The sequence below is a fragment of the Sinocyclocheilus rhinocerous genome, unplaced genomic scaffold (assembly GCF_001515625.1).
Source record: "Sinocyclocheilus rhinocerous isolate Xijiao unplaced genomic scaffold, SAMN03320098_v1.1 scaffold2835, whole genome shotgun sequence".
Taxonomy (NCBI): domain Eukaryota; kingdom Metazoa; phylum Chordata; class Actinopteri; order Cypriniformes; family Cyprinidae; genus Sinocyclocheilus; species Sinocyclocheilus rhinocerous.
The window spans coordinates 291,965-300,503 of record NW_015664204.1 but is presented as its reverse complement, the minus strand read 5'-3'; the positions used below and the strand labels follow the sequence as shown (position 1 = coordinate 300,503).

Genomic DNA, 8,539 nt, shown 5'->3' with positions numbered 1-8,539 from the left:
GTTAGTGGTTCAATGAGGTTGCTAGGGTGTTCTGGGTAGTGGCTAAGGTGTTGTTAGTGGTAATGGTGGTTGCTAGGGTGTTCTGGGTAGTTGCTAGGGTGTTGTTAGTGGTTTATAGCTGGTTGTTAGAGTGTCAGGTATGTGTTTTCTCTACATTATTCTAGTGCTCTAGTTTTCTGTTCTGCACTGCATGATGTTTGATGGTGAAGTGTGTAATTTCTGCACAGTCATCATCATCATCAAACACATTGACAGTAATAATAATGACTGACTGGTGTTTGTATCTCAAACTCCTGTGATCTCAGCTGAAGAATGAGCCGTCAGATCAGCTTAAGCGCTCTCTCTCTCTCTCTCTCTCTGTCTGTCTATGTCTCTCGCTCACTGTCAGCACATCCGTTCTAATGGAGCAGTGTTTCAGGCTGATGCTGGACTATAAAAGCCTCCATCAAACCATTTCCTCATTTCTACCCTGATCTCACAGCAGGACCTTCAGCAGCACGCTGTGATCTCTCTCACTTACCGCTCGTTATATCAGCCAACACTAACATCCAAAAGCTAAGGGTCGGTGCGATATTTCTTTTGAAAGAAATGAATACTTTTATTCATCAAGGACGCATTAAACTGTTCAAAAGTGCCAGGAAAGACATTTATAATGTTACAGTAGATTTCTATTTCAAATAAATGCTGTTCTTTTGAACTTTCTGTTCATCTGTGAATCCTGAAAAATAAAATGCATCACAGTTTCCACAAAAATATTGGGCAGCACAACTGTTTTCAACATTGATAATAATCAGAAATGTTTCTTGAGCAGCAAATCAGCATATTAGAATGATTTCTGAAGATCATGTGACACTGAAGACTGGAGTAACTATTTTACTGTATTTTTGATCAAATAAATGCAGCCTTGGTGAGCAGAAGAGACTCTTTCAAAACTTTGTATGTTGATTTTCACAACACACATCAGTTAAACGCAGCCAGTTCTTTTGGCTTCTTTCTGTCTGTGTTTTTTAGCTGTTTCAGAAGCGCTTGAGTTTGAGACGCTTCAGATTACAGACTGACGTCCTCAGAGCAGCCGAGCAGCAAATGAGTTTGCTCACACACCGCACTCGCACTCCGGTTCTCAGAAGATAATTAGTGTATAAATATGCATTAATGAAGCTGAACGTGAAGCGCTGAACAATAGGAGCCAATCAGAGTGACAGTCTGACGTGTGATTGACAGCTGACCTGAACTCAAGAGCGTTAACACTCTGACTGATGCTGCTGTTTGGAGAGTGTGTGTGTGTGTGTGTGTGTGTGTGTGTGCAGATGCATGATGGGAAATGCAGACGGCAGGACTCATCTGCATGCACAGCAGACAGTGTTGGATGAGAAAGAGAAAGATGTTTACAAGAGCAGCAGGGCGAAGAGCAGAGAGCATGTCAGGATGACGTGTGTTTATTTCTTCAGTCAAAAATAAACTGTGAATTGTGTTATCACATAATACCACAGGAACATTTTATTATATTAAAAAGCTTTTTTAGTGAGTTTTCCCATGGGTATATTTATAGCGAAGTGATTCTGTCAGGCCTCATCTGTGATTATCTTCATGAATCAGACAGCTGTGTCTCATTTGGCCTCGTGTTCTGGAGTTTCTGCTGATGTTTCCTCATGTATGGACTCCATCCAGACTCTCTGCTGCTCACATCTGCTGTGCGTGTGTGTGTGTGAGAGAGAGTGTGTGTGAGAGAGAGTGTGTGTGTGTGAGTTAGTGAGTTTTCCCATGGGTATATTTATAGCGAAGTGATTCTGTCAGGCCTCATCTGTGATTATCTTCATGAATCAGACAGCTGTGTCTCATTTGGCCTCGTGTTCTGGAGTTTCTGCTGATGTTTCCTCATGTATGGACTCCATCCAGACTCTCTGCTGCTCACATCTGCTGTGTGTGTGTGTGTGTGAGAGAGAGTGTGTGTATGTGAGTGTGTGTGTGTGAGAGAGAGAGAGTGTGTGTGTGTGTGATAAATTCAGTGAGCTATAGATATTAGTGATGAGTCAGCATGTTGGTTTAACCCCGTGTGTACTGGACTGCTCTGATCACCGACAGACACACACCGACCGGAGCAGCAGCACTCGGTGAGTTGCACACACACACACACTCATTCGGGCTTTAGTGCATCTGGCTCTATATGTGTGTGTATGTTTGTGTGAGCCTTTGTGAAGGGGTGTGTGAGTGTGTGTGATGCGCAGTAGGAGTGTATGTGTATGTGTGTGTGTGTGCAGTCAGTCTGTCGCCGCGCGCACCGGGAAGCAGCAGCAGCAGCAGCAGCAGCAGCATCAGAGCCGGTAAACAGCCGTTATTCTGCTTCAGTCTCGTGCTTGTGTGTGTGTGTGTGTGTGTGTGTGTTCGGGTGAAATGACAGGAGAACTACAGCAGCGACATTAACAGCGTGTGTGTTTCAGCAGCAGCCGCTATCGAAGCAGAATTCATAGAAATGGGGTTGTATTCGTAATTTTATTGACTTGTCATCATGACACACACACACACACACACACACACACACACAGCGATGCAGAAACACATGCGCGTGACTGTCATTAAATCGCTCGCATTAAATTCTCTGCGTCTTTATGATTGTATGTCTTATTAAAGTGGCTGAATGTGATTCACAGCGCTTCTGCGGGTTTACGGTCACGTGATGCGAGTTTATGAACTTCACCGGTACCGGTTTCGGTTTTTGTGGTTCTGCAATGCGGTGGGTGTGGCCTGCGCGTGCACGCGGACTGCCGACGTGACGTCACACGCGGTACCCGTCACCGGCCGTGATGACGCGATGAGGGGAATACACAGAAATCATGACGGAATTCTATCATAATTCTAAACTAAGATTCCTTTAAGAATGAAAACGATCAAATGGAGTTCTGAAAAAAAAGAGAATTACAGTTATTTATGATAGAAATTCCACTTGTGTTCCGAACTGCTGATTAATATTCATGTTTAATGTTCATGAATTATTTATTTAAATGCAGGGTGTAAATAATGGAATTAAAGCAATGCATTAACAGCAGCAAAACAAAGATTATTCCAGTACATTTTACAAGAAAATGCCACTCCAGTTTTTCAGTTTTTCTATGTTTAGTTTAGTGTTTTTACTAACCAAATCTTGGTAATTATTTGTGAATCCTGCTAGCCATTTCTGAGTGTAAACTGACTGTGCACCAGAGGCAGTGCGTCTGATGGCTCCGCACGGCTGCTTTCAGCTGATATTGTGTAGAAATGCTTCACGAACATCTCACATATGCAGAAATGTTGCTTATGGAGCTTTATGAGCACGTGTGTGACGTGATTCCTGATGCTGCAGATATGAAGTTCATGTGATTCAACATTAGTATTCAGTTCTGCAGTGTGACTGTATGAATCTCTTGACCTTTAGCTGTTCTCCTCTCCGTAAACAACAGGAGCATAAAGGTGTTCATGGCAGAGTCAGAGGTTTGTCCGGTGAGGAGGGACTGTGTTTGTGTTTGATGTGCTGCAGCACCATGGACAGCAGCAGCAGCTTCACTGCGACTCCCTGATGCTGAAGCTGACGCTAATGCTAATGCTGATGCTGAATCTGAATCTGATGCTGATGCTCAATCTGATGCTGATGCTGAAGCTGAAGCTAATGCTAATGCTGATGTTGATGCTCAATCTGATGCTGAATCTGAAGCTGATGCTCAATCTGATGCTGATGTTGATGCTAATGCTGAAGCTGATGCTAATGCTAATGCTGATTCTGATGCTGAAGCTGATGCTCAATCTGATGCTGATGCTGATGCTGATGGTAATGCTAATGCTGATGCTAATGCTGATGCTGAAGCTGATGCTCAATCTGATGCTGATTCTGAAGCTGATGATTATTTTGATGCTGAAGCTGATACTGATGCTAATGCTGATGGTAATGCTGATGCTGATGCTAATGCTAATGTTAATGCTGATGCTGAAGCTGATGCTCAATCTGATGCTGATGCTGATTCTGAAGCTGATGATTATGTTGATGCTGATTCTGAAGCTGAATCTGATGCTGAATCTGATGCTGATGCTGATGCTGAATCTGATGCTGATGCTGAAGCTAAAGCTGATGTGCTCAAGTCCGTTCATCAGCATAGTCATGCAGTGACACTGTGGAAATGTTTGTCTGGCCTTCGTTTAGCAGCATCTCGTGTGATCAGACTGAAGAACGGCTTCTATTTCTGACTGTAATTCGCTCAGGGATTGAAACTCGGCCTAGATTATGTGATTATTCTTGTTCTGGTTGATCGCTCTGTTATTGTTCCTTTCTAAAGGCTCTGTGTTGAGAAACGTCTGTGGGAGCAAAAGGCCATTATACGGTATATTATGGTGAATTACCTCACATATTTCACCTCAAAATAAAAATAAAAACAAGAAATTACATTTTTCATAAGGAATATTAATCCTGTTTTCATCCTATTTTAATCCTGTTCATATCTTTGCATTATTTTCATTACAATTACATAAGTTTGACTGAAAAAAATCTCATTCTCGTTACTGTAATGCATCTAGACGTTTTATTTCTTTACATTATAATTGCCATTATTCTCAGTGATCATTCACATTATTATGGAAGCCCATTTCCACCACAGAATAAAACATAAGAATGGTAATTTTGACTTTTTATCTCACATTTCTGACTTTTATCCTTGCAAACTCAGGATTGCGAGATAAACTTGCAATTCTCAGAAGAAAAGTCCAAATTAGTTGCAATTACCTTTTTCTTTTTTTATTCAATGGCAGGGGAAAAAATGAATTTTGAGATAAAATGTAACAATAACCTTTTATTTAATTTTTTTATTACGTGGCAGAAATGGGCTTCCAAACATATTATGCTCTAATTTCTGTAATATAAAATTTTTTCACATTTGCATTAATTAAAAGCCATTAGGGATATGCCGGTATCAAATTTTCATGTTGCGATTAATTGCTAATGCTTTTATCACGGTATGCGGTATTACCGCGATTACCGTGATATATCGCATTACCGAATACCGGCACAAGTCTAAAAGCCATACAAGAAATACTGCTATAATGTATAAATATTTAACTTTATAAATAATGTAAATAATATTTATTTGCATAACAGTAATGAGTATTGGTTTTGCTTAACTGCCATAAAAATAAAGAGACAAAGAAAAAACGATATTTTTCTGTTGAATATTAAGGTGGAATATTTAAATTTATTTCATATTGTGTTTGACTGGTTTTGTGAGATCCTTGTGTTTTGATTTGAGTTACAAGATTGTCTCCAAACACATTTATTTTGTCTTTGTTTTTTCTTATTTAAACACAGATCTGTAGAGAATGTGTGGTGTAATTGTTATTTATGAGCATCAGTGACGTGTCTCAGTGGTTTCGTGTGTTTCTGTCTGTTTATATCAGGCAGGTTTGAGCTTCATTCACACATTTGTCAACACTAAATATCAGAACACGGTACCAGATGCGCTCGTATCAAACTACTGTATATCCATATAAACGGTATTGCCTCATATCGTATCGCTTATAAAGAAAATATCGATATATCGTACAAACTCGATATACCGCCCAGCCCTAGAACACGGTAATAAATGGAGTCTTTTCCTGTCAGCTCATGAATGCTTGTTCGGCTGTGGGCGGGGCTGCTGGGCTCATGAATAATGCAGCGGGGGTTTGATTGCTCCGCCTGTGTTCTGCTGGTTGAGTTCTAGATCAGAGGAAAGAGAGCTCAGGTGACGCTGATGTGTGATTGTAAGCGGCTGCTCGTCGCTCTCAGCTGTGTACGGATGTGCAGGAAGCTCTTCATGTCACACAGCTGTTTCGGAGCAGATGATTGGCTGAGAGCCGTCGGTGTGTCCTCTGCAGAGAGACAAAGACACCGAGCAGACCGTCTCAAGGACTCACAGACCAGATCTAAACCAGATCCTCAGACCAAGTCATTCACACAACTACAGTTGTGTTCTGCTACAATCTCTTTGTTTAGCATGTTTATATATCAGGATACTGAACATGGTAGAACTACAAAATATGAAATATTGTATTTTTAATTGCAGTTCTGTGTGGGTTTCATTGTGTAATGTTGTGTTAGGTCAGGGTTTCATAAAAATCATGAAATCATAAAAATGTAAAATTAAAATAGATCATTTAAAATGAAAACAATCGAAATAAAACACTTGCTTAAGTTTAATTAAATCATAAAAATGTAAGTATTTTTAAAATAAATAATGTAAAAATAAAAACGAATAAAAATAAAACGCTTACAAAATTTTTTTATGTTTTAATTGTTTAGCTGCATGTCATGTGACCGCAAAATGCGAACATGTGAATGTGTCGTTAAATTCTTGAAATATTAACTTAAAATCTCAATAAATATTTGCTCTTTGTTTGAGAATCTCTGATAAAGTGATGTTGAGTTCAGCATTTCTGAATTCACAGCATCATAAATACTGTCTGTGGCTGTCATTAATGCATCTTCTTACATTTATTTAATTGTAAATACTGTATCATTTCTAAAAATGTACCATGATCAGTAAAACATGTTAACTTGCTGTTACGCGCCACTATCATCACCAACAAAGACATCAAAGGATTCTGATGCTTTTTTCACCGTCTTCAGATGATTCATGTGAATTTATTATGGTAGTAAAGCTAACTTCTTAGTACTTTGGCCGAGACTGTGTTTATCATGGTACAGTGAGCGTAACACACACATTACAGCGAGCCAATCACACAGACTCCTGCTCAGCGTGACCTTTGACCCCTGCAGCACACAGCTGTCAGCATCCTGAGCCAATCACACGCGTGTTTAATTCTGAATCAGATGAGTGAGCTGCCTCTTTCCTTCACTTGCTGTTCCTGGGGATAAAGGCTCTGTTACGTCTGTTATTAGTGCTTATAATACATGTAATTAATATAGTGCCTTTCCAGAGCTCATTGATGCATAGATGCGAATAGGTAAATTACATTGAGAAAACAGATTTGAGTTGAGATTTGTGCTGTTTACTAGGTCACCCATCACTGGTGCTCATAACGATGTGACCAAACAAAGTTCATTTGTGTATTGCATTAACCTACCAACTAGAGCTGTGCAGTTAATCGACATACAGTTTCGATTTCGGCCTCCAACGATTATGAAAATACAGTAATAGAGATAAAACGATTATTGCGACCCATTCCGCCCCCTTTCCAGCGCTGCGCTTTCGCTCCTCCATAAAAGCCCAATTTCACGCGCAAAGCAGTAAAATCATGTAACGTGACTTGCAAAATGGGACGTGCTTGATTTATTAAAGTTTATTAGATTTATTAATGTTTTTAAAAGCGTGAAAGAGCACTTGCGCTGTTCTTCAGGAGGCTTTCTGTGCGTGCGCTCAGAGACGGAACGGAACACGGACGAGTTAAATCAACTTTTAGCTCAAGGTGCACGCCTAAACACTCAAATACACGCAAAAATGTCAAAATGCGGCGCTTGGTGATTATTAATCACATAAACTCTCATCTGTTATGTAATATATGAACGTAAACCGTTGAGAGTGAAAATACGTGCTGGATCTGTGCGGCTCTTAAAGTGACAGCAGCCTAATATTCCTGCTGCTGACTGTGTGATTAATATGAATCAAACAACTAAATTACTCACTGCTCTTGACTGAAGGACTTTTGTAGCATTAATAAGAAACAAAGCCAGTTTAATTCTTACAGTGAAGACTATGCTGTTTTATTTTACATTCAGTTATTCAATTTCTGTAATAGGCTGTTGAATACTTTAGACTTGCACTGGTTGTTTCATTTGTATCTTTTTTCTATAGTATTTGTCCTTTGCTTTTTTAAATTTTTTTGTTATTACTGATTGTTTAATTATTTTTAATAATTGACTTTTTTTTTTCCTCACTAATATTAGTTGCCCTAGTATTCTGCTGTGGTATTGAGAATTGTGAAATTTCTCTAAATCTCTAAATGTCTCTAGAATGTAGATGTCATAGCAACCTTTCAGTCGATTCGTTTTGTGTTCTCTAATTATGGCCGTGACTCATTAGTAACAGATTTGATCTCACAGTGTTTCCCGCTCTCAGATGCAGGCTGAAAGCTCATGTGGAACCGATATCAGCATGAGTTTGGCCTTTTGTAATATGAACGTCTCGTGCTGTAGAGATGTGTTCTGATGAGAGACACTGATTCATCCAGTAAGAGTCCAGAGCTAAAAATGAATGAGGAGCAGTTCAGGTCATTTAAAGCGGTTGTATATAATTTTTTGATCGTACTAAAGCATAAAAATACCTTAATGTTTGCAGATATTTGGAAACATGCTAAGTTCACATACTTGTTTCTCTGAAAAACAACGCTACAGCCAGTTATTCTGCTTTGAAATGTGTCTTAATGTCTGTTTTTGTTTTGGTCTGTGTGACTCCGCCCACTGCCAGTTCAGCCAATAGGATTTCTACACTCCGGGTTGCCAGTTGGTGGAAAACAAAGTGTACTGTAGCCATGGCAGCGAGCAAACGAACTGGGTCAGAGATCGCAGATTCTACCCGACCTAAAA

General features: G+C 39.7%; 1 protein-coding gene across 1 annotated transcript in view; it reads left to right on the top strand.

Moving 5' to 3' along the window:
* Positions 1-1,944: 1,944 nt before the first annotated feature.
* LOC107729939 (band 4.1-like protein 3) overlaps positions 1,945-8,539 on the top strand; it is a 56,804-nt gene continuing 50,209 nt past the window's right edge. The window contains exon 1 of the mRNA XM_016540676.1: positions 1,945-2,111. The gene's annotated coding sequence lies outside the window, so the exon portion shown is untranslated. The remainder of the gene's footprint in view (positions 2,112-8,539) is intronic.